Source organism: Periplaneta americana, chromosome 8 (assembly GCF_040183065.1).
Source record: "Periplaneta americana isolate PAMFEO1 chromosome 8, P.americana_PAMFEO1_priV1, whole genome shotgun sequence".
NCBI lineage: Eukaryota > Metazoa > Arthropoda > Insecta > Blattodea > Blattidae > Periplaneta > Periplaneta americana.
The window spans coordinates 160,609,695-160,636,154 of NC_091124.1; positions in this window are offsets into that span (position 1 = coordinate 160,609,695).

Consider the following 26,460-nt stretch of genomic DNA (forward strand, 5'->3'; position numbering starts at 1 on the left):
TTATTTTTTCTGACACATAATCTTAAAACGCGAGTTTCTATTGCATCCTGGTATGGGCAACATAAATGGTTATGTGGTAATGTGATGCAAAATAAACTTCTCTTGGCCTTGTTTGTTGCTGTCAAAGGAAAAAAATAAAAAGAAAAGAAAGAATGGGGAATTTCAACACATAATATGGGATGCTTCATCACACTGAAACAATCACTGAAACTCAGAGCATAACAGCTTATTTGGTGAGTGAAATTATTATTTTTCATTGATAGTAATAAGAATAGACTAATAATAGTAATAGTAATAATAATAATAATAATAATAATAATAATAATAATAATAATAATACAGTAATAATTATATTAATAATATAATAACAATAATAATTAATATCATAAACATTTCCTATCGGAGCCACTTAAACTAGTTGCATCTGGCCTCACCGAGAATTTCGATCACCGTCCGCTACTGATGTGAGGTCGACGCGCAGTCATTGATACGCAATCGCTGCTTACAGAATCGTGAGTGAAACCGACTTCCTCGACAATGAAGACCCATCAGTGAACGGGCTCAGTGGGGCCGTGCTGACCTAGATGCTGATCTAGCACAGCACGACCAGATGCCACGCGGAAAAAAGTGTTGAGATCAATTTGGCATTGAAGAGGCTTGAATCCTGCAGCATATCAATTGCCAGTGCACCATCCAAGAGTCACATGGCCGTTAAGAATAATATGGAGTTGAAGGAAATAGAGAAGAGAGGAAGGTAAATTTATTGTAGATGGTATGGTTGAATGAAAAATAAGAACAAGAAGAGAAAGAAAAGTTGAAAGGAAGGGGGGAAAGAATGTGAAATGGAAGAAAGAAAAAAAATGATGCTACGAAATGAAATTAAAGTAATTATTAACAAAGAAAGCAAGTTAAAGAATAGAGAAGAGGTGAACAACGACGAAAAGCTAATTCCAGAAAAGAAGGAGACATAATCGTACATAATCATGTAGTTTGTCTTTTCGGGACTTGCTTTCGAACCTGTCTCATTATTTGCTTCAAGTAAAAATCATTTCGTTCATCATTTCTTGTCTTCTTTCATTTTACTGCCTTTGTTTTTTTATGTTACTTTTTCTGTTTTCTACTTTTCTTCTGTAATTACAGACTTTTCTGCTCTATTTTTATTTTCATACTTTAAACTTTTTTCTTTTATTTCTTCTTTGCTTCTTGTCTTTCTTATTTTTCTACTCTTCTTTCCTTCTATCCTTTTTCCAGACTTTGTAGCATATTATGTCCTTTCTCTTTTATTCTGTTGTCACATTTCTTTTATACTGTTCTTCTTTTCTTCTTGTCTTTCTTCTTTGTTTCTGACATCTTCTTGCCCTTTTATTTCCTTCCTTTAGCTATCTTTTTATATATTTTCTTCTGTTTCTACATATCTTCTTGCCTTCTGTATTTCTTATCTTCTTTCCTTCAACTCATTTTTCTTCCTCTGTTTTATTTCCCCCTATCTATTTTACTTTTATTTCCTTTCTTTCCTCTTTACATTTCTTCTGTGTTTGTTGCCTTCTTTCTTTATTTATTTTACTTTTTCCTTCTGTATTTTTTCTACTCGCATTTGTTTCATATTCTTTTATCTCTTTTTATTCCTTTTCTTTTTCTACATATCTTCTTTCCTTATTCACTTTTCTCGTTTGTCTGACTTCGTTCTTTTTCTACTTCTATTTGCTAATCCCTTCATTTTTATTTTTCGTTTCTTCTTTCCTTCTGTTTCTTTCTTTTCATTTTGTTTTGTTTTTTTTTTTTAATTTTCATTTTCACTTTAAATTTTAATTTAAGTATTTGTCTTGTATTCATTTATTTTTATTTTATTTGTTTTTTTTTTGTAATTTATTTTCGCTTCCTTCCCACTCTCTTTTCTTCGCTTTCCTTTTAGATTTATCATTTTTTCTTTATGTAGACTATATTATTCGATTGAATTGAAGGAAAGAACGAAAATATAAATTAAGGGGGAAAATTAAAAAAAAAGATGTGGAAAAAAGGAATGTTTTAAAAAGGAAAGAGGAAATAACGGTACTGTAGAAGAACGTGACACTGTAATGACTTAGTGAAAAAAGAAGTTAGAAGATAGTGATCGAAGGGAAAAAGAAAAATCCAATAATAAATTAATATATAGAAGGAAATTGCTCGATTATTTGCTTCAACGAGTTGTTTAAAAATCGCTGAAGGTGTAATAAATTGAATAAAAGAGGAAGGAGCACAGAGAGGATGAGAAAATGTAAAAGAAGAAGCAGAAGAGGACGCAACTTACGTCTAAAGGTGAAATGGATAGATAGATGGACGTATTGCCGGATGGAATTGTTTGGTTGAACGTGTTTTGGAAAGTTAGTTAAAAGAAATAAATGAATACAATAGAGTTGCAGAGATATCGGTGTGTAAGAAGAGAATGATGGTGAACACAAAGGAATAAAGAAAGATGAGGGTGAATATTTAGGCAGATACATATTAAGATGTGATAATCACTTGGTAGTAATGAAACAGTGATGCTGGTTGCGGGATATGCAACGGCATAGATGCATAGATTTAACATTGCGTAGAAGTACGTCTGTTATGATTGTGACGTCTTTATTGGTGTAAGTGGATGCTCGGCAGTGTGCTGATACAGTCATTGGAGACCCTGTATTATCTTATATTGTTGGTACAGGAAAAGTCCAGATATGAATGAAGGCGTATGCTGGATTATGGGACCGAAGAGCGAGAAGGAATTCTGGTAGAATCCAGTGTTGCCAAATCAGCGGTTTTGTAGCTAAATCTGTTTTCAGGACTATGATCAGCTACAGAATTTTACCGTCGGCGGCTAGCTATTTATTTGTCTTTTTTTATGATTTCGGCAGAGGGAGGTGATATTTCTAAGATGTTATAAACTAGCGGACAACAATATTAGTTAATTATAAACCAGAGATTAATATGGTATTATCAAATTTTTCATAGTACGAGTATAAAAATATATATCAATGTTTTATGTTAACTCGATTTCGTACAACCACGTCCATTTCCTGCCTCATCCATTGTTGTGCAAATAAGGTATGTCACATTCGTTAAACTCTTAGGGTGCTATTCATAGACATTTCGCGCTATGAGCGTACTAAGCTAGCCCCGGCTATCCACTGGTTACTAGTACAGAATTCAAATCATATCCTATCGCTAACACTGGTTTATGAATACGAAAAACGCTGATAATCCACCGAAAGCCCGCACTAAAAATGTCTATGAATACGGCCCTAGGTCTAATCATGTATGCATTGTTTTTGTAAATGAATTGATATGTTTAATCACAAAGAGTAGATAATGAACTGAATTATTATTTTCATTTATGATAGATAATGAACTGAATTATTATTTTCATTTATGATAACTTATATTATGATTTATTCATTTATTCATTCATTCATTCATAGTGTTCTGCTCATGGGCAGGCCTTTGGCTACAAACCCAGCATTCTCCAGTCTTTCCTACTTTCTGCTTTCCTCTTCGCCTCCTCATATGATCCATATATCTTAATGTCGTCTTATACTATAATTATTTAATTTATCATTTCGCATTATAGTTTATGCAACACAGACATACTTAAAACTTAAAACCAGACTCATTGTTGGCAGGCATGTCTCCAGCTCAGTGTGAAATCAGATTTCGAACGGACTAGTGTGATTGTGAATGTGATTATTTCCGAAGTGCCCAGTATATTGTTCTTGATCTACTTTATCCAATTTTGAAGAAATATGCCGCGTAAAATTCCATAGGTACAAAAGTTTAGAGATGTCAAAAAAAAAATATTGCGTTGAAAGATTGGGTGGAAGAAGTTGCCGGTGATGGTTGGAAAGCTCGATGTAAATGGTGTAAGGTGATACTGAATGCAACATATTTAGATTTAATTGTCCATACGATTTTACATAGAACATAGAGCCTACGAAGTGATACACACTTTCCATAATTTAATCTACGTTTTTATAAAATTCTCCAGTTCCTAAAACGGTATAGTTTGTATTTCAAATTTGGAAGTGATGTGTTAAGAAAAATCTTGGAGTTTTTCAACTACTGTTTAGCGGTTTTTTTTAAGCTTGTGCAGCGGTAAATGGAATTTTGAGTTGGCAACACTGGTAGGATCACACGAAGCTCAATACGTAGTAAATATGCATCCCTGGATAGTTGCTCACTACTAGGATCGCTACTATCGCCCCATTACAGAAAATGCGAAATAGTACCGGCATAGTCTATTGTTCCTAGCACCCTCAAAACTCAAGCTTCGCAGCTGTATATACTAAACTGTGGTAGAATATTACTGTAATGTAACTCAACTTATCGTCTTTATCATCATTATCGTCGTCGTCCTCATGCTCATCATCACTATCGTTGTCATAAAACTGAAAGTTTGTTCCATTTGGATTCGTTCCGGCTCCAATTCAAGTATAATTAATCTGCTGTATCTTTTTTGGGCGGGAGTTCCTCATAATGTTTAAACTCCTTCTGCTCTGACAGGTCTATATACGGATTCTTTTCATCGTTTACGCCTAGAGTTGCATCTTCTATTATCTTACATAACTTTGTGTGTCTTTCTTGACGTTGTTGAGGGCGGGATCGCCTTCTTCCATATCATAATCTGAAGTATTGATTTAAATGTAGCTGTATAGAGTTCCCTCTAAACCAGCCATGCCCAACAAATGAAATCCGGGGCAAAGTGTAACTTGCTGCTCTCAGTGTACCCTGCGAGCATAAAATGACGTAGGCGCTGGAATTGAAGTGTCCGACTGGTAAATAACTACGCACACCCTACAGATCTATACGTCTAACAACAGTTTAAACTAGTCTAGTTAGAATATACAAACAGTATTGTAGATTCTGTAGCTATACAGCAACCAAAATGTCAGAAACAGTGTCTTCTTTGAAACGAAGATCATCATCGCCTACAGTTTATTTTAATGTTCAAAGGAACAAATGTATTTATTTGTCGAATGTGATGGTGTGGATAAATGTCTCGATTACCCTTTCTAAAATGGACCGAAGGTGAGCTAGATAACAATAGTTGAACCATATGAATGAATAATTTATAAATATAATTTATTGGCATTGAAACGGAGAGTATAAAAAATCATCTTTTTAGTAGGTTATTTTACGACGCTTTATCAACATCTTAGGTTAAATGTAAAAGGCATAGTGAGGACCGATAAGCTAATACAATAACTTTAAGAGTAATCAGGATCCGTCTGTGCTTATCTGTTTAACAAATATTGGTTGTTATAATACTTGTTACATTAGTTTATTCAGTTTTTAACGTTTTCGGCTTGAATAAGCCATCTTCAGAAAAGTTTTATGCCTAATTACATGAATGAAATTGGTACATGTGTGTATAGTACAAAATAGATGAATCAGTTGAAATTATAAGTCTCTGTGGTGATATATATTGAACATAAATTGATTAAAATATTAAAGCAAAGGCTATATGAGCCATGGTCAAAGGTTATTGAAATACAAAAATATTAAAACATGTGCAATATTGTTACAATAAAATTACTATATGTTGCACCATCTGTGGTAGTGTCCAGTGCTGACTAGAGTGAAGTTGATTCAATATCGTACAGTAGCGTGCAAATTAATCCGAACACGACATATTTTTACATTTTCTGTCATTGTTGGCCTCACAGCTGCTCATACCGCTTTAATTGACATCTGTAGTACGTGTAATTCCATTGTTGAAGGTCTGTCATTATTTTTTTTATAATATGTGACATTTTGCCTGTCGTTTTGTACTTATAAGCATTTCAGTTGTGTTGAAGACTTAATACTGCAATCCTGTGTACATTCTGTCGTCTTCACAAATGGATACAACTCCACGAAAACGGTCTAAAATTATAACATTAGCAGAGCATTCTTCTATGACACAGAGGCAAATTGCTGCAGAATGTCACATCGGTTTGGCTACTGTTAATTCGATCATAAAACGATACAGGGAGACTGGATCCATCACACCCCAGAAAAAAGGAAACTGTGGCCGGAAAAGGAAGACTTCACTTGCAGATGATCGTTTAATTGTCAGGATAAGTAAATTAAATCCTAGACTAACTGCTGTCGACTTCACCCGCGAGTTAATGGCTACCACTGGGGCGAATATTCACGTCACAACAGTGCGGCGTAGGCTTTTGGAAGCTGGACGAAGGGCTCGTAAGCCTATTAAGAAGCAACTTCTAACCCCTGTTATGTGCAAAAACCGCTTAATGTGGCCAAAATTACATCAACACTGGACAGTGAATGACTGGAAGAATGTACTTTTTCCGATGAGTCTCATTTCGAGGTCCACGGCCACCGCGTTTCTTACGTACGGAAAGGATCCGAAAAAGTAATAGCAGCTCATCTCCAACATGCACCCAAATACCCCCCTAAAGTAATGTTTTGGGGTTGTTTTACACATGAAGGGCCTGGAGCATTAATACCTATCAAGGGAATGATGAATTCTGACAAATATATTCACTTATTGGAAACCAGAATCGTACCCCAGCTGCAAAAATCATTTCCGGATGGCAGAGGTGTGTTCCAACAAGACCTGGCACCATGCCATACGTCTCAAAGAACTACAGAATTCTTCAACAAGAAGAATATTCAGGTACTCCCCTGGGCAGGCAACTCACCCGACATCAACCCCATTGAGAACTTGTGGTCAATTTGCAAAATAATAATGCAAAAAATGGATTGTTCTACAAAGGAGAAGATGATTTCTGCCCTCATTGGTGTATAGTTTCGCGATGAAGAAATGAAGAATATTTGTGGGAAATTAGTGGAATCCATGGCAAATCGTTTCAGAGCTGTTATTAGGAACAAGGGAGGCCACATAGATTACTGAGGTATGTCTTAGATCCTTTTTTTTTATCCCGTTTGAGTGTTTTTGCATAAGTAATTACGTTGTTCGGATTAATTTGCACGGTACTGTATGTACTGTGGTGGCATCTCTGTAGTCGCAGGTGGTGGGTAGACAACTGTATAAACTAATGTGATAAGTATTATAACAACCAATATTTGTTAAACAGATAAGCACAGACGGATCCTGATTACTCCTAATGTTATAACATCTTTGGTTATTTAGCGTCTGAATGAGATGAAGGTGATAATGCCGGTAAAATGAGTCCGGGGTCCAACACCGAAAGTTACCCAGCATTTACTACTATTGGATTGAGGGAAAACCCCGATCATCATCTTCAATAGTTTGTTCCTGCTATAATATTTGCTATTCTTTTTCTTTGTAGGCGTCCAATATGTATTTGTCCTTCTCGTATTATTACAATCCTTTACTATTTTTTTTTTCTCTTTTGTTAAATATGTCTTTGCTAGTTGGGGCTGTAATCTCTCTGTGTCACATAGGCCTATATTGATTTTACTTAATTTTGAATTTATCGGCCTATCTAGCAATGTAGTTGCCGCATCTCTTAACACATTTCTCCTGCCTCCAGCATTTTGAGGCGTTCTTTTTAATCCACGTTTCTTTGCTTTCATATCAATTCCGGAATTGTTGTTAATTTCTAGAATTAAATATTTTTTCCCTCCTTTTCTATGTAGAACCCTTCTTAATGTGTCACAGATTTATCTACAAACGCTAGCCCAAATTGAAATGGAAAATTCAATTTGCCGGAACAATGAGCAAATTGGTATAACTCACATTTTAGTTCGTGCCAGTTGCCTGATTCAATCGCAGAATCTCTGTCCGTTTTTCTGAGTCAAAATATCGAGCGTTTTCTATGGGATTTTCTTAAACCTCTAACTTCACATTAATTTTTTATTCGGACTTGTATTGAGCGACTAATGACTACAGTAGCACGGGTGCAAGCTGAGGACTTCTCATTTCGTAGCAACTTCCATTACACGGCTCTAGCATCAATAAAGTACGAGTAGCACCGGTGGGAGCGAGGTGCTCAACATTTGCTTCCGGTGGACCTTAATAGCATGTAGGCGGACAGCTTTACTGCCTAACCAGTAAGATTAGATATTTTTGTATCATATTCTACTAAATGAAAATTCTTTTGAAACAACAAAATACATTTCTCTTTTTCTCTAACCATGCATTAGCTTATTTATCAATGGATGCGGTTTGAACCTAGAAAATTAAATGAATTCGCTTACGTTAAATGTGCTATCATAACCTGTACTTCTTCATTTGCTCGTTTCCCTTATCTGTCGGTTGCCCCGATTTAATTTTTGCCCTATCTTTTGTAATTGTAAGCCAGTTTTGCAGTTTTACAATATTATAATCATGTTTATACATTGATATCAATTATTTTGTTTGTATACCGATATATATATATATATATATATATATATATATTAGGGTTTTGGCGTGGAACTTGTGTTCAATGTACAAGAGAGAAAAATTGTAACTCTCAGACCAAAGGTTAACTCTGACTTCACACGTCGTACCATGGAAATAGAAGAATAAGATGATCTTCTTGCCTGGTGATTTTCGAAGCGGTCTTTCTCGCTGTATTCCAGGGATTCAAAGCTGTGCTACATTTGTGGCACACGTCACAAGCCGGAACACGTGACTCATCCCTTCCTTTCACCCCAATACATCATTGGATATGGTAGGGGGAGAGGAAATATGTATTCATTGTGCTTGCGAACGTCACAGATACGTAATTCAAGGCCAGGGGATTGTGGATGGGGAACAAACTCTTTCCCCATGCTTCCATCCCTGTCTTCCCCAGTTCTGCATCACTGCTCTGTTCTCTATTTAATGTGCCTCGAGGTTTTATTTCAAAATTCTCTAATGTTCCTTCAAATGGAACAGCGAAATCAGAACGAAACAAGTGGCGAAAACGCTCTGAGCTCACATAAACACTCTCAGCCAAAATGTCCCTTGCAACGACGTGTTTTCGCTTATCTTTTAATTGTTTCTCATTCATTCATTCCGACTAAATAATCATGGGAATATTGTGTATATAGGTTATATAAATATCCAATAAAATACACTAGACACTAGAATGTTAAAGAAAGTGTAGGCCTATATTGTTTCATTACATTATAATATAGGGGCTATCATTGGAATTTGCTTAAATCCTCTATTAGTTTTTATTTATGATACATACATCTTGATTACACAACTTTTAACACGGTATCACTTTAGAATATGTATGATAAGACTTTCTTGTGTTAAATTCTAACGTACCTTGTTTACATGTTTCGACCTTTTATGGGTCATCCTGAGAACTGGTCGTTGTTGGTCTTGGCGCCTCTTGTTGAAATTCTCAACACACAACTCAATTTCAGAACACACACACTCTTTGACTCTACATTACACCACACGAACATACCCTCACAGGAAACAAAACAAGAGGCGTCAAGACCAACAACGACCAGTTCTGAGGAAGACCCATAAAAGGTCGAAACATTTATTTATGAATTGTAATGTCATTTTTTCCCCTGAAAAATGTCAACTTGTCACAAAGGATTTTGAATATAGTTTAATCCTGTTGTTTTCTCTGTCACAATATCTCAATATCTGCAACGATTCGGACAGCAGCCTTTTAGCGAGTTAGAGATCAGTCACTTTGAAAATGAAGCATGAAATAGAATATGCTGTAATTATGTGTACAGACACACTATACCACGGTGTGGTGAGAGGTCATTCTCGCTCGGGGTGCATGGCCTCGTTAGAAACAGCACGATTCGTCCTTTCTCGGCGCGCCTCATATCACACGCAAAGCCGCTGTAATCCATTTCAATTTCATTACAGATAACAACTGAAACCGGTCTACGTATGCAAATCCAATTTCTACGCCGAACCATTACTTAATCAAGCAGAGATCGGCTACTGCCGGGCACTTCAGCACTTGAGGAACTTGATTCGTTGCTTGCTGCTGTTTATATGGGCTATTCCATATGAAATCGATCAGTAAAAAAACCTCGCATTTTTTATACTCTAATTTTTCCCTATTAATACAAGGTGCTGAGGAGAGTGCGTTTGCAAAAATATACTATCGAAAGTCAAACGGTTTTCGTATTGTTGAGCGACAAATTTAGCGTATTTTAGAAAAACAAGCCTCTTTCAGCGCTCAGAACTCTGAAACCATTTACTGCAGAACATTGAACGAGAGCTCATTTTGAAGCTGACATTTGGTAGGTTATGATAAGAAATAATCCTTATTATTATTGTATACAGAGAGACAGATAATATGATTGTACTTAATTTTAGGCTTTTTGCCCATTTGTAAAAAAATATTGAGAAAAAACCTTGCATTATTAAGAGGGATTCGGCATTGTTTGCTTAGTGTCACGACAATAAGTTTCGGGGGTGTTAAATAAATTATATTCACACGCCTAGACTTCAAAGGCACAACACCGGCCGAGAGATGAAGAGAAGCGAGCTTTGGGCGTCATTTTACTCCTGTGTTTATGAAAACCTGTGATAAAGCTAGCCCAGCTATGCGCTACTAGACGAAACATCACGTGTTTATGTCTCCTGACCTTGCTTGCCTAGGCTAGCTTCCGCCTCACAGTCAGCTGGTTAGCACACGCGCGAACTATTTATTTTCTTTATTTGATTTTTCAATACTCTCTTATTAACGTTGCACCAGTAAAAAATATGTGTTTATTTGTACTTTCAATGCGGAATCTAACCATATATTTTAAAAATATTTTTTCGTGGGCAAAGGCGAATTAATGAGGAAAAATCTAAATTTCTCCATTTCCATAAAAAGTAAGAAAATATGTTTATATGTCAATTAATATAAACTTTAATTTCTCAGCATCAATCATAAATAAATCATGATTTTGATCATTGGTGAAAGGGTTTCGGAGCTACAACAGTTTAAAGTTGCTAATTTTATGAAAATACGATAAATTAAAATGTTTTTAATTTAAACACTATGAAGTTCTGATGCCTCAAACGTTGCACAAAGCATTGTATCATAGTTGTCTACGGACAGAAAAAGTTTCATTGTATTTAAAAATTGCAAGGTCAATTTTCTCTTTATTTCGGTCGATTTGACATGGAATAGCCCATATAGTATTCCATGATGATGATGATGATGATGATGACGACGAAGTTAACAGCAAAAATACTATTTCCCCCCCTCTCTCTCTGTTTAGTCGTCTAGAACTCTGGAAGTTTCAAGAAAAGCTGTTGAAACTTGAACTAGAAGTAACATTTTCACATTCGTTGTTCATGAATGCTCCTCGAAATCTGTAGCGTAATGCGATCGTGGTCAGTGAAAGGTTGGCGGACAAGTAATTATGGCTCTCATAAAATTCCCATTGTCTCATTCTGAGTTATGGATCGAGTTCCATATAATGACTCTTTTGGTACAATTTTATTCAGGTTGACCAATTGATATTAATTTGTGGTTATCTCAAGCAGAGTTCATTGCGTCAGAATGTAATTTAGGTTACGAGAAAAAAATATCTGGTACAATCGTGTGACTGTGAGTCCAGGAAATGGCTACTGTCGTTACTTCTCTGTTTGTGCTATTAATTTTAATTAATCCATTAACTCGTTTAATTCTGCATTGTATTGAATCCCCGGAGGGCTTGCATCTTGTAATTAGTCACAGTGTGTGTTGTACTTTCAGTTTACAGCGTCTGAGTTCCGTGTTGTGAGATTTGTGACGCACAAAGCAGCTTTTAAGAGGCTTAAAATACGTACTCCTAACATTATCAGTCTTGTCACTTTTTGATCCATTGTTGCTAACATGCCAACTACGAATATCCTTCGCAGTTTAAATACAGGGACATCATTTTATTTTTACTTAAATTTTTATTGTACCTGAGTTTTTTTACTGTACTTCGCTCCAACCCCTTCTACTAGTGTACTTCCACCCATCTTCCGCACAGAACCAAGGCCGCATATGCAAAGTCGTTTTACGGTCACAGTAAACAGTACTGTGTGACTGAGTATAGTACGTTCAAGAAATATGGTCGCGTTTTCCAGTGAAAAATGTCATTCATTGTAATTTAATCGTATTTTCGTACAGATATTGTGCGTCCTTTTGGTTATGTCGCATCCCGATTTTCCTCACCCGCTTCTGCTGGGCTGTCCTAGCCCTGCTTTAAAAATATTTTCTGTTAGGAATTGGACGTCTATTTAATATTATACAACTGTTTAAAATAACTTAAATAAAAGTGTCTCGTTAAGGGGAGTCTGTACTCTGAATTTTGTGAAAAAAATTGAAAATGTGTTTTAATAAAAGATAAAGACCGTAATTTTAGCCTGTTACATACAATAATACTTGAAGAATAACTCCTAAAATTTCAAATGTGTATCTTATGTAAGTCCTGAAAAAGTGCACCTAAATTACATGAAATTTACATTGCTGGGATAGGCAGTACAGACTCCCTTTAAGTTATTAACTGTCACGTCATTTCCCTCTTTCTACGACCCTGCGACATAACCATTTGGACGGACAGTAGATAGCATGTCTGAGTAAATTTATCTGTGCGGATCGGGCAGAAGTGAAGATTGAATTTATAGTACGTAAGGTACTCTGTTATAGAGTACGTAGCCTACAGAATTATTACAACATGAGTTACTGGTACGAATGACGAAACCGGAAATTGGAATTAGGTACAATAGGCATATATTGCGATAATATGCACAAAAGAACTGAAGCTTCTATCGAAATGAACAGCCACCATTTTCAATAATTCGTTTAAATATCCAGATTTTGATTATTTATTAATTTTAATGTACTCTCTATAATGTATGCTAATGTTTTACAAGACAGTAGGCTATAATATACACTGCATAATGAATACATCCGCATTGATAGCTAAGTTCGTGAGTAAAAACACAGTATTGTTAATACTGTAGTGTATTTTTATTAAATAAAAACATAACGAAAATTATCAAACTCAAAAACGTAATATTTCCAAGTTTAGGTACGTAAATGGATGCACTAATTTTCTTCCTTTCTATACCTAGTAAAGTGATTTGTTTGTGTTTTACACCAGTATCATCAAACGCCGGTAGTGGAAGGGGGTAATAAACAGTGTTTTTTCGGTTCTCAGCCATTAATCCAAAGGTATAGACTAATATTAGAAATGTTAGTAAAAAGAAAATGATGTCCCTGTAGTTAAAGAATTGTCTTTTTTCATTTTGCCTTTCTCCATTTTATATTACCTTCATTACACTACTTGATATAATATATACTTTGTTTTCTACTTTTGTACTGTACGTGTCGGTCACGGGTGTAATAGCAGTTTGAGGATAGTTTTACCGTTTGTGGAATCCACGGTCGTGAGTTCGAGTCCTGCCTAGGGCGTGAATGTTTGTCCGTTCTTAACTCGATTTCCTGAGTTCTCTTAAGTGGATGCATGCAGTCGTGCAGACTGCACGTCATTAGAATGCCACTGTGTTTCTAGTATCACAGTGAGAAAGGCAGTAATTATAGTTAATGGACTGACGGTAAACCCCAACAATCATAGGAAAATCTTTCATAAACATGAGCATATTTCTTTACCTTAATCTCATTTAAAATTACTTCTCATTTTTGTTCATTACTTACCTTTCTCGTAAATTTCCTTATAAGTACCTTCTCGCTTCATTACGCTATTTAAAATACCTTAATTTTCCATTACTTTCATTTCTTTTGCTTCGGTTTTACTTTCTTTCGCTTTAATTTATTTTGGAGCTTTAAGTTACCTCAAATTTTCACATGCCATGTTTTTAAATTCCCCCGTGTGGTGACCGGGTTAGAATAGTCCCAATGTAGCTCATGCATGTCGTAGAAGGAGACTAAAATGGGTACCCAGTGGCTGAGGCTATAGCTGGGTCACCCTGTCTCCTGGGGTTATAAATATGAAGACCTGGTCCTCCAGGTTAGGGATTGGGCGTTAGGCCGGCGACCTAACCTTGGAAAAAATCTTGCTCGTAAGTCTCAACAAGAAATAGCCGGACAGATATCTGGAAATAGACCAAGGCGATTTATTTGAGGAAGCTAAGAATCAAGGATTGGATGATGGTCGTACAGAATAGAAGTTCCTGAAAAAAAAATTGTTCAGAAGGCCAAAACATTCAATTATGAAGTTGTAGTGCCTTGAGAAGAAGAAGAAGAAGAAGAAGAAGAAGAAGATGTTGTTTTTAATTATCTTGTTGTTGTTGTTGTTCAGTCAAATGTTCGAAGACAGGTCTGGCCTTCACAAGTGATACCATCTAGGCATCACTCATGAGGCAACTAGGCCAGGAGATAATGGGATAGGGTCGCCAGTTTCTTTCCCCCTCCATTGCATACATAGCTGACTAGCTACATATTCCACTTATCAGACATCAGATGTATACAAACAATTGTTCTTCCTCTGACACATATCGTCAAGTGAGATGTACTGCCTGATAATAGATGTACGTATCATCCAGAACCTCAATCATTATAATAATAATAATAATAATAATAATAATAATAATAATAATAATAATAATTCTTTATTTATACTGGCAGAGTTAAGGCCATAGGGCCTTCTCTTACACTCTACCACGTCACAAAGTATACAAGCAGTGAAAATTTAACAAAAAGTTAAAGAACAGAATACTAACATATTACAAAAAAAAATAATAATAACAGCATAATAAGATCGACACTAAACAACATGAAAATAATACCATAATAGAAAAAAGAAAGTAAAATACATTGGAATATAGTAAAAACAACTCATTTAGTACAAATGGTTAATATGGAAAACGTAAGGTAGAATATAACAAAATGGAATGTAATAAAATAATAATAAAAAAGAAAAGAAATACGAATATTAAATAAAATTCACAATAAAATGGCCATGCTAATATATTCATCCGCTGATAAAGAGAACAAAAAGGGGAAAGGAAGGAAAGAAATATATAGCCTATATTTTTACAAAACTATCGCAGAGAAAAGGGCTTATAACTGAAAGGAATCTGAATTGAAAAAGTGCAATTTTAATTTATTTTTGAAACTATCTCATCTTATTTATAATTATCTTACCTTAACATTATGTTATCTTTATCTTTCACCTTTATTTGTGTCTTACCTCATTTAACCTTACTTTATAATGTGTATCTGAGGATTGTAGTCGATATTCAATTACATGGATTGAAGAAACTATAGTTTTAGATGTATGCCTATCTATGGAATAGAGTTATAACCACGTAGGCCTGTAACTTGCGTTTATAAACAGAGAACATTACGTAAGATTGTATTTTGTCTCTCGAAATATCAAGAAGTTCTTTTCAAAAGGCTCTACAGCTTATCATAATCAATAATAATAATAATAATTATCATCATCATCATCATCATCACCGTCGTCGCGCATGGAGAAGTGGGTCCTTTGTTGTGATCTAGCCTCTTTAACGTGGAATGTTTAAATGGACACCTATTCCGGAAAAATATCAATTACAGTTTGTGTAGTACTATATGCGCACATCACTATTGTATAAATAAATTAAGTTTGAATTTTATCGCGTATGTACTCGTATGGGCGAATCCAGAAATGCATATAGAGTGCTAGTTGGGAGGCCGAGACGTAGATGGGAAGATAATATTAAAATGGATTTGAGGGAGGTGGGATATGATGATAGAGACTGGATTAATCTTGCTCAGGATAGGGACCAATGGCGGGCTTATGTGAGGACGGCAATGAACCTCCGGGTTCGAACCCGCAACCTCGAGCATAGAAGGCCAGCGCCATACGACTACCGTACCCAGGCCAACTAAAAGTTGGAATTTTAGGATTGAAAGATTGTAAGAATGAGAAGGGGTGGCCCGGAGGTACTTCTCTATTGTGTTGTTCACTGCTAGGAAGGAGTTGTTATCCGTTCTGGAATGTTAACGGTACAGGATGTTAAGAAAAACAGTAAACAACTAACTACGAAAAATGATGCAAAAGTAAAAAATAATAACTTAAAAATAGGCACTAACGTCGAAATATGCATTTTTAGGCACTATAAACCCTCTTTATTTATACATTTCTATATATATTTATATATTTCTATAAAAAAATGTAAATCTTCAATCTCAAGCCTTGTATGTATCAAGAAAAAAATAGGCTTTTACCTAAATTCCGCTCTCTAGTCATAACAACATATCAATTTTAATTACTTAGCTTGCAACATCTTATACCGAAATTCAAACGATGTGAAAATTGAAATAAACAAATTTCTACAGTTTATTGGTTTAATTAAACGAACCACACTTACTTACTTACTTACTGGCTTTTAAGGAACCCGGAGGTTCATTGCCGCCCTCACATAAGCCCGCCATTGGTCCCTATACTGAGCAAGATTAATCCATTCTCTATCATCATATCCCACCTCCCTTAAATCCATTTTAATATTATCTTCCCATCTACGTCTCGGCCTCCCTAAAGGTATTTTTCCCTCCGGCCTCCCAACTAACACTCTATATGCATTTCTGGATTCGCCCATACGTGCTACATGCCCTGCCCATCTCAAACGTCTGGATTTAATGTTCCTAATTATGTCAGGTGAAGAATACAATGCGTGCAGTTCTGTGTTGTGTAACTTTCTCCATTCTCCTGTAACTTCATCCTTCTTAGCCCCAAATATTTTCCTAAGCACCTTATTCTCAAACACCCTTAACCTGTGTTCCTCTCTCAAAGTGAGAGCCCAAGTTTCACAACCATACAGAACAAACGGTAATGTAACTGTTTTATAAATTCTAACTTTCAGATTTTTGGACAGCAGACTGATTGATAAAAGTTTCTCAACCGAATTATAACAGGCATTTCCCATATTTATTCTGTGTTTAATTTCCTCTCGAGTATCATTTATATTTGTTACTGTTGTTCCCAGATATTTGAACTTCTCCACCTCTTCAAAAGATAAATCTCCAATTTTTATATTTCTATTTCGTACAATATTCTCGTCACGAGACATAATCACATACTTTGTCTTTTCGGTATTTACTTCCAAACCTATTTCTTTACCTGCTTCCAGTAAAATTCTCGTGTTTTCCTTAATCGTTTGTGGATTTTCTCCTAACATATTCACGTCATCCGCATAGACAAGCAGCTGATGTACCCCATTCAATTCCAAACCCTCTCTGTTATCCTGGACTTTCCTAATGGCATACTCTAGAGCAAAGTTAAAAAGTAAAGGTGATAGTGGATCTCCTTGCTTTAGCCCACAGTGAATTGGAAACGCATCTGACAGAAACTGACCTATACGAACTCTGCTGTACGTTTCGCTGAGTCACATTTTAATTAATCGAACTAGTTTCTTGGGAATACCAAAATTCAATAAGAATATCATATAAAACTTCTCTCTTAACCGAGTCATATGCCTTTTTGAAATCTATGAATAACTGAAGCACTGTACCCTTATACTCCCATTTTTTCTCCATTCTCTGTCGAATACAAAATATCTGGTCAATAGTTGATCTATTACGCCTGAAACCACATTGATGATCCCCAATAATTTCATCTACGTACGGAGTTAATCTTTTCAAAAGAATATTGGACAAAATTTTATACGACGTCAACAAAAGTGATATTCCTCGAAAGTTACTGCAGTTAGTCTTGTACCCTTTCTTAAAGATAGGTACGATAATGGACTCCTTCCATTGTTCTGGTACAATATCCTTTTCCCAAATAGCAAGTACAAGCTTATAAATTTCGTTAGATAATGCGCTTCCACCCTCTTGTATTAATTCTGCTGAATTTGATCGATATCTGGAGACTTATAATTTTTCAGATTTTCTATCGCAATTTCGACTTCAGAAAGTGTCGGGTTCGGGTATAAATGGCTCAGCAGTTTGTATTTCAATTTCGTCCCGATCATTTCTATTTGGCCTATGTATATTTAGTAGTTGTCCAAAATAGTTTTTCCATCTGTTCAGGATTGAATGAGCGTCTGCAAGCAAGTCACCATTCTCATCCTTGATCACGTTTACCCTTGCCTGATATCCATTCTTGAAATCCTTTATGCCCTTATATAAATCTCTAATGTTTTTATTTTTACTATTTGTTTCTACCTCATTCAATTTTTCCTTCAAGTATTCTCTCTTTTTATTGCTAAGCGTATGATTTACTTCCCGTCTTATATTGAAATAACTATCTCTATTCATCTCAACTGGATCCTGTAAGAATTTCAATTTTGCCTGTTTCCTTCTTTCTACTACCATGCAACAATCTTCATCAAATCACGGTTTCTTTTTCTTAGTTTCATAATAACCTATGCTCTGTTCAGCTGCAATTTTGATATTATCTCGGATTAAAGAAAATGAGTAAACAAACTGTTGTGAAATTCCATAAAACATTGGTCGTATAAACATTTTTCTCTATATAGCTGAAAACTCATCACAACAAAAACGATGAATTGGCGCAATAGGAATGAAGCTGCTGAGACACTTAGCGAGCGAGGTCTATTTAAATTACCATATGAGAAGTGAAAATATTGGAATGGAATTTGTAAATATTCTAGAAACTGTGGCAGTTGTAAATCAAACTGGTGTACTCATTTACAGAAAATATATCAAAAGCATATACCTTTAAAGCTACTTCAGCCCATAGAAAAAGAAAAGCGGGAAAACCAAAGAAATCTTTGGCCTATTTAGTGCAACCATTATCACCAGCTCGAACAGCACTGTCCACAACGAACGTTCAATTATTTACAGTATAAATCCATATTCTTCTCTTGTTATTTACAGTCCTTACTTAACCATTTTCTTCCCACTTGCTTCTTCTCATTATCTTTCTCCTTTCTTCCTTCTGCTTCTTCTTTTAATACTTCTTCGCCTAATTCGCCTGTTTCTTCTCGCCCTCCTTAGTGCCCTTCGTCCTGCTCTTCTACCTCCTCCTTCGTTTTCCTCCTCTTTTGCCGACTTCATCTGTTTCTTCTCATTTTCTTTAGTCTCCTTTTCCTCATACTTCATCCTCTTCACCTATTTCTCCTCATCCTCCTTAGTCTTCTATTCCTCCTTCATCTACTTCCCCTGTTTCTTCTCTTCCTTCTCCCGACCCACCTCTTTCTGCTTCTCTTTTTGATCCTTATTTATCTTTTTCACGACCTCCTGTACTTCGTTTCCGCCTTGAACCTTTGTCTCTACTTTGATATTAGGTATTGTGCTACAGTAAACATGTTTTTATTCATTAGTCGTAAATCAACAGTGTTTTTTTCATTGAATCATTGAAATGTACAGTACATAATGTTAAAATACAACAGTATCGGCAATTAAAATGTATTTAGCTAGACTTGTTTCAGGACTTGCTGTCCTATCTTCAGTAGCTTTTGGGTCAGATCACCTGTTGTTCATGCTGACCTGACCCAAATGCTACAGCAAGTCGTCAAACATGTCTAGCTAAATACATCTTAATTGTTTGATGAGTGTTTTTAATACTGTTGTATTTTAACTTTATGTGAATTTTAATCTATTGTGCTACATTACTAGACTTTCGCACATGAAACTGGAATTATCTGTAGTAATGTCACGAGAGGTCTGAGATTTACCGATAAATCCACGAGCGAAATCTCAGACCTCGAGTGACATTTATTAGGATTATTTCGTGAATAAAATAAAAATGTAAATAATATATTCCTAAAATTCGATCACAAAATGTTAATAATTGTATATTAACGAATACTTAACCTATTCAGGCATTGTGAATTTGAAATACTCGTAGATGAATATCGATTACTGAAATAAAGAAATTCCATGTTATTATTCAGTAATGCCAATTGCGAAAAGCGAAATACAGGTTTAACAATGTTAATTACATGTACTGCACTTGTCTCTTATGATTATAACATAAATACATTTTCATTATCTGCTGAAATCAAATTTTAATTTAACAGTAATTGTGGGGACAGCTATATACCAATGCTTACGTATTCACAGTGAGACATGTTGCTACACAGTGAAGCCATCTCTGTATAAATAATTAAAACACGAATTTTATTACGCCATACGGAAGGCAGATTGATCAAAGACCTTATTATTACTATGCAAGGTCTTTGGGTTTGATATGCAATGATGTTACATAAATTTGAACACCTGACTTTCTATTAATTGTTTAATTTCATTCACAAAATACAAATTGTATAGGCTACAATTATAGGTTACGTTATCTGCGGGAGAAGGGCAAATGTCAGCTGTGCCTTATTTCGACACGAAAGCATTTTTTATAGCTCGACAAACGCATTCTCGCTACAGTGTGTAACGGAACTAAAGCTACACAGTTCAATATTCCAATTGCGTATGCATCAATCTGGGAAGAATATTGAAAGAATCAAGTTTAAAAGGTACATTCAATTAAGATGCATGAAGATTTTGTGTCTACATGGTGCGCCATTTTGAACGTCGTCTTCACTGCGTAAATATATTAATTAATATTAAATATCAATCTTGCATTCATTGCTTTAAAGTTGAAAGAAAAGTTTAACCGTGTAGTTGCATCTTAATGTATTCATGATCATCAATTTACGGGGAAACAGTTGGCGACAACGACTAAACAAAAGAACGACAATGCGATAAATTGATAGCGATAAATCTAGCTGCAAAAATTATCGCGAAGTGTGACTGTTATAGGTTGGAATTCAAAATTTCATTACACTTCATTGGTCGGAAATGGAATGACGTCATATAAACGAAATAGCCAGTAAAAAACTAAATCATTTTCAGATCTGTGCCAATATAGGTACTAAAAATATCACAAACTATACTTTTCATTAGTCCTGGTCTTTCGTAATCTGATTAAGGCATAGGTGCTCCTAATCTTTCATCTAAAACGGACTATGTTTTCTGACTACTTGAAGTGTTTTCACAGGTGCAGTGAAGAGGACTGCATCTTATTTGAGCCAAGGCTATAGTCGCTGCTAATTTACTTCTCGTGTTTTTGCTCATCCAATTCCTGGTTCTATTTTACATTCACATTTATTTTCTGGTTCCACTAACAGTGGGATTGTCAATGAAGGTTAAGGTTGTGACTTTAAGTTCTTACAACGGTGTGCTTAATGTAAGGTAGGTGTATCAAACAAGGTCTTGTTCTTAAAAAGGCCCACCCCTTCTTGTGCTAAAAGTGTATACGATATCTATTAGATAACGACAGTGATTGGATTCTCTACTAGTGCTCATTTAACAGTGCTAATATCACATATCAGCTGTAACTGGTTTGCCGCCATTGTATGTTGTTGTGTTTGAATTATTTGACTGGCTAATTATGGAAAGTGCAGTTTTTACGTATTTCTGCAGCCATTTGTAACTAATATTTCAGGTATTACACATTTCTCGAAAGCTGTTTGGATTCCTTTTGAAGATAATATAATTAGATTTAAGATATAATTGGTGGCGAGGTTGTAGTGAGCAACAGACTGAAGAAAAACTGCAGGTCTGTAATAAGGCCCGGGTGGGCCTTGTTTGGTGCATGAAGTGTCAGAAAGATTATATGTTCAAGATTAATTGGTGAACTGTTTTCATCTACTTGGCTCAGAGCAATGATTCAAGTAATTTGACTACAAGGTTTCGAGGAACAGGAATTTTTCCTTTCAAGCTATTCCTGAATCTGCGACCTATTGAAGGAAACTCAGTCCAAATGTAGATGTACCAGGCCTGACATCCGACGAAGACGCAGAAGTTGATAATCCTGATGATGTCACTGATATAACATCAGCAGTCATTAACAGTGAAGAATCTCCAAATACCCCTGTGATGAACAACGATAAAGACAGTCCTGGGTCTTATTTATGCTTTCAATAAGGCCCACATGACAACTAATTTTGGAATAATTACCACGGCCAAAATCTTAAAAACTTACATGTAGAGCATTTTTTTTTTCGAAGAGAGTACTAACTCAATTGTGAACACAGAAAATAACGATTTCCCATACTTAACCATTAAAAACATAGATGATCCCAAACTTTAGATGGGCTTTGTTTGATACACCTAACTTACTACATGAGTTCGCTGTACCTATCTAATTTTTCTCCTAACTACATCTCTTTATGAACTCCTAATTCTGTAGTACTTTAAGCTAGTGTAAGCACGGAGAATGGGAAAGTTGAGTTACAAGTAATGAAGAAAACCAATATAAAATTACGATAATATGTTTTTGATTAGCGAAATAAGGAATCTATGACAAGGGAAAAGGAAACAATATAATAATAATTATCTGCAAGATTATGAAAATACAGAATTTTAAGAATGGACGGAAATAATGATCCTGTTTAAATTGATTCCCTGATATTCTGCCTAAATTTTAGTTTCTAATAGACATTTTTTTCTAAAATATTACTCTTAATTATATTTTCCGAAACTTTTATTCCTAATGTTTAATTTTCATACAGAACAAATTTCCCAAAGGTCTATTTTACTAAACCAATTTTGTAGTGTAGGCTTTCACGGCCGGAGTCTATAGATCTAGATTCATTTTCCGGGCTAAGAGACCGTGGTCTATTGGTTGGTTTTATACCAGACGTTTCGTCTGCAACTGCGGCAGACATCTTCAGTCGAGTGGTATCCGAGGTCGCAACACTCTTCTCGGCGTACCTGAGGTAACTGACCACGGCCTCTTAGCCCGGAAAATGAATCTAGATCTATAAACCAATTTTCCTAAAATATTTTTCATAATTGTTTTTATTTCTTAATACAACATGTATAAATTGATAGGCGATTTATTTATATAGTAAATTAGATTGTAAATTCTATAATACTTTAGACTAATACTTCTTCGGGATGAATTAATAGTAACATGAATGCTGAGCCAGGAACCATAACTGCTACAAAAAGAGGAACAAAATTGAAGGGTACAGAGAAAAAACGAACAGAGTCACAATTTTCTTAAGGGTGATGTCATCATCTAACTCAGTGTATTACTGCAAAATTTATTCCTGTTTCTAATGAAAAAGTAGGAAAGGATGATTGTATACGTAGTGATAATTCTCCTTCACCAGTTTTGATAAGAAATACACATAAATTTTGCAGTAATATACTAAATTAAATGATGTCGTCAACCTTATGAGAACTGTGACTCTGTTCGTTTTTTCTCTGTACCCTTCAATTACTAATAAATGCATTTATTTACTGCTTATTCCGAGATAATTATGTATCAGCTCGGAGAACAAGAGTGTCCATGGAGACGGTTTCCCCTCGCTATCAATCGAAATATGGAACCAGTATGACGCAACACTTTAAAATGGACACCGAACAATAACTGCAGTGAGTGATGGCATAATACAGTGCGCGGCATATACAACTTACCGACATTTATAACCGGTCGTAGCGCGCGTGTTTAGTGGGAAGATCTGACCGTTCTTTCGCACAGGAGGAAAATACCATTCCAGTTCGTACACAACTTAAGAAAAACTACAGAAACAACAACCACACTCTGAAATAACTTTAAGAGAGTTCGAACAGTGAAAGCAAAACCTAAAATGCAGTGATTAAATTTGCAAAAGAGACTACGCATAATGACTTTGCAGTACGAGAACTATAGTATAAAATGATGGGAGGATATTACAGTGTCTCCGGACATTAGCACGCAATATTGATGTGAAAAAACTTTCATGCATATGTTACTCAGTAACTTAATGTTCATATGTACAGATATTACAATGTGAGCCGTGTTGTAAACATATTAGGAATTAAAACCTTTAGGAGAAATACTTTAGGTCACTGGCCGGCATGTTCATTGCTCTGTGACGTCATACAACGGAGCCGCCTTGCTCTTTGCTCGGCAATCCCTGCATACTGAGCACATTGTGGAGAGAAGGTTCAACTGAACAGTGGCGGTACGGCGCCTATGCATTGACAGAGCGCGATCCATTCTTCTGAGATAGTATGGGACCAGTATAAAACCATTTTTTTCTCGAAAAGGAAACAAAAACGAGCAACATTATATAAAATGATCATATACACGAAATGTAACTTTTCGTTCTGCAAAAGGGAATTTACAATGTTACATTTGTTGGGATCAAATTCTGCACATTTAAAGGACAAAACTAAAATTCTTTCAATCAATTATTATTAATCATAATATATCGCTCTCTTAAATTCATTGAACATATTAGGAATTAAACCAATGACTTTCACAAAAATTCTATGAAACATTTAATATAGAATAATTTTTATCTCGATAAGGAAGTGAAAAGGAGCAAAATTGTATTTGACTTGTTGGTTTGAAATATTTCAAAGAATAAGCCACTGAAATTAATGACATTACGTATGGGTCATCCTGTATAGATATAATACAACGTATAAATAAAATCAGAACTTAACCAATTCCCCTGAACCACTTATTATACAACTGTAATAGCTTGCCGCTGCGGGATTGCTGTGCTCCTCTTCAGGTGCTCATCTAGTCTGACCTTGCTCCGACGTCACAAATGCACAACCTGCCGACCACTGCTTTAGGTATTAGAATTAGGAATGTGTTTGTTAGGATTTATGGTTTTAGGAAGCAAGCCTGTTAGGAATATTGTTTTAGAAAAACGAAGTTTTAGGAATTTTAAATGTTAGGAAAAAATATTTTAGGAAAAATGTTCGGGAATTGATTAAATTTTCATGAAGACATAATGGTGATGTGTCACTGGCGATTGTTTTATCGTTGGGGAGAGTTTTCGAAACGAGGTGAAAACAGATTTAAAAGAAAGTAGATAATGAGGAAGATAAGAAGAAGACGATAACTGAACATAAAAATTATTTCAAACTTAGCTTTTCCAAAAAATTGTCTATGTCCTTGGCTCAATCCATTAAGAAAGTAGATACGATCTCATTGTAATTTTATTTAGAACCTAAGTTCTCTTACACATAAGCAAAATGTATGATATAATACTAGTTGCTCAAGAAAGCTCTGTTTTCCTGAATTTTTCTCTTTGGCAATTACAATCTTTTTATGTCCACTTTTCAATTATGATGATATTTCGTTGCTCTTATTGGTGGAGGTGGTGGTTGTATCCAAAAGGAGATAAAAATACACTGAACTAAGAAAAATTGAGATGATAATGAGGAACAGGAGCAAAGAATTCGGTACAGATTAATGATGATGTGAAGACTGGTTGCAATGCATTATCTTAACACAGCTGATCTGCTTCTGTGAATAACAATGAAGTGGTCAAGGAAAACGATGTTCGAGTGTGACATTAGTGTACAACAAGCGAAGGTTAATAGCTAACAGTCTCTGTGCTCAGAACAAACAAGTGAGAACTTTTATTTGCAGTCTTTTAAGTCTACTGCTTCCCGGATTTCTCGTGATCCTTTCGTACTGATAAAACACCAATTCAATTGTCTGTAAAAGGTTGGTTTTCCTCGTGAGATTGGGCAAAATAATGTTTCTTGTCATTTTTTGGTTTATACAAGATGCGGCAGAGCAGTTGAACGGTTTTCAAATGGGAATAACACAATGGATATGTATATCAGAACAAATTTGTTACTTCCCAAAAACTTGGGTATTTTGATATAGGTGCAAGCATTTAGACCTTGAAAATTACGCTCCTCAAAATGTACCTAGTCCGTCTCTTTCCATCTCTTTCAAATCTCTCCCTGAAGTTACGTGTCGCTCTTTCCAACATTGGTCATCAATGTTGGCGATTTCCTGGGAAATGGCAGTCTTCAGATCATGAATTGTTTGGGACCTGTTTATGTATACTTTATGACTTCAGAAAACCTCACAGAAAATAGTCGTAGATTATGTCAGGCGAACAGGGAGGCCAGGAAATGTCGCCGCGCCGAGAAATGATGTGTCATGAAAACATGAGACGCAGAACTTTTATGGAGTTTTCAACCGCATGAGCCATGACACTATAGGCACCATGCAAGCTCCTCGGGCGGCGACTGCTATTATTAACTGCAGGACAGCAGGAAGAGAGTTGTGTTTGAAGCGTATTAGTATACTTAACGTCTCAGGTTAAACAATTAAAAATATGGATGACTCTAAAAAGCGTAAAGGTAATGCAAATTGTTGTATTCTTGGGTGCAGTAATACGTATAGGAACACACCAACCGATATTGTTTTTATTCATTCCCAAAACAGAAAACTGAAGCGGAACGACGCTAATTGTGGATTCAAGCAGTACGCAGACAAAAGTAAGTAGGTCTACACTGCTTGCAATCATAGTATTATTATATACCAATGTAAAAAATAGAATATACATACATATTATATTTATAAATATCAATCAAGTTAACAACGACGGGAATTTATAATTTAAATGCTGTATATGCTATTATATTTAAAAGTAAAAACATAGTACATAATTAGTGAGTTCTTTATATATATTTTATGTATAATATTAGAAACAATTAATAATAATATATTTATTTCTATATGTATTCATATCGATATTTAATTCTTGATTTTAAGTGCTCATAGGAACCTTGGGAACCAACATCCGCAACAATGGGAATGAGATCAGGACACCCCCAAAACTAGCATACCATTCCCAGTATTTTTCCAAAAGATTACAAGGAAAAGGCTGCCTCATCTCAACTAACTTCGGAAGGTGCAAAAGAAGACGAAAAGATGAAAATTTAA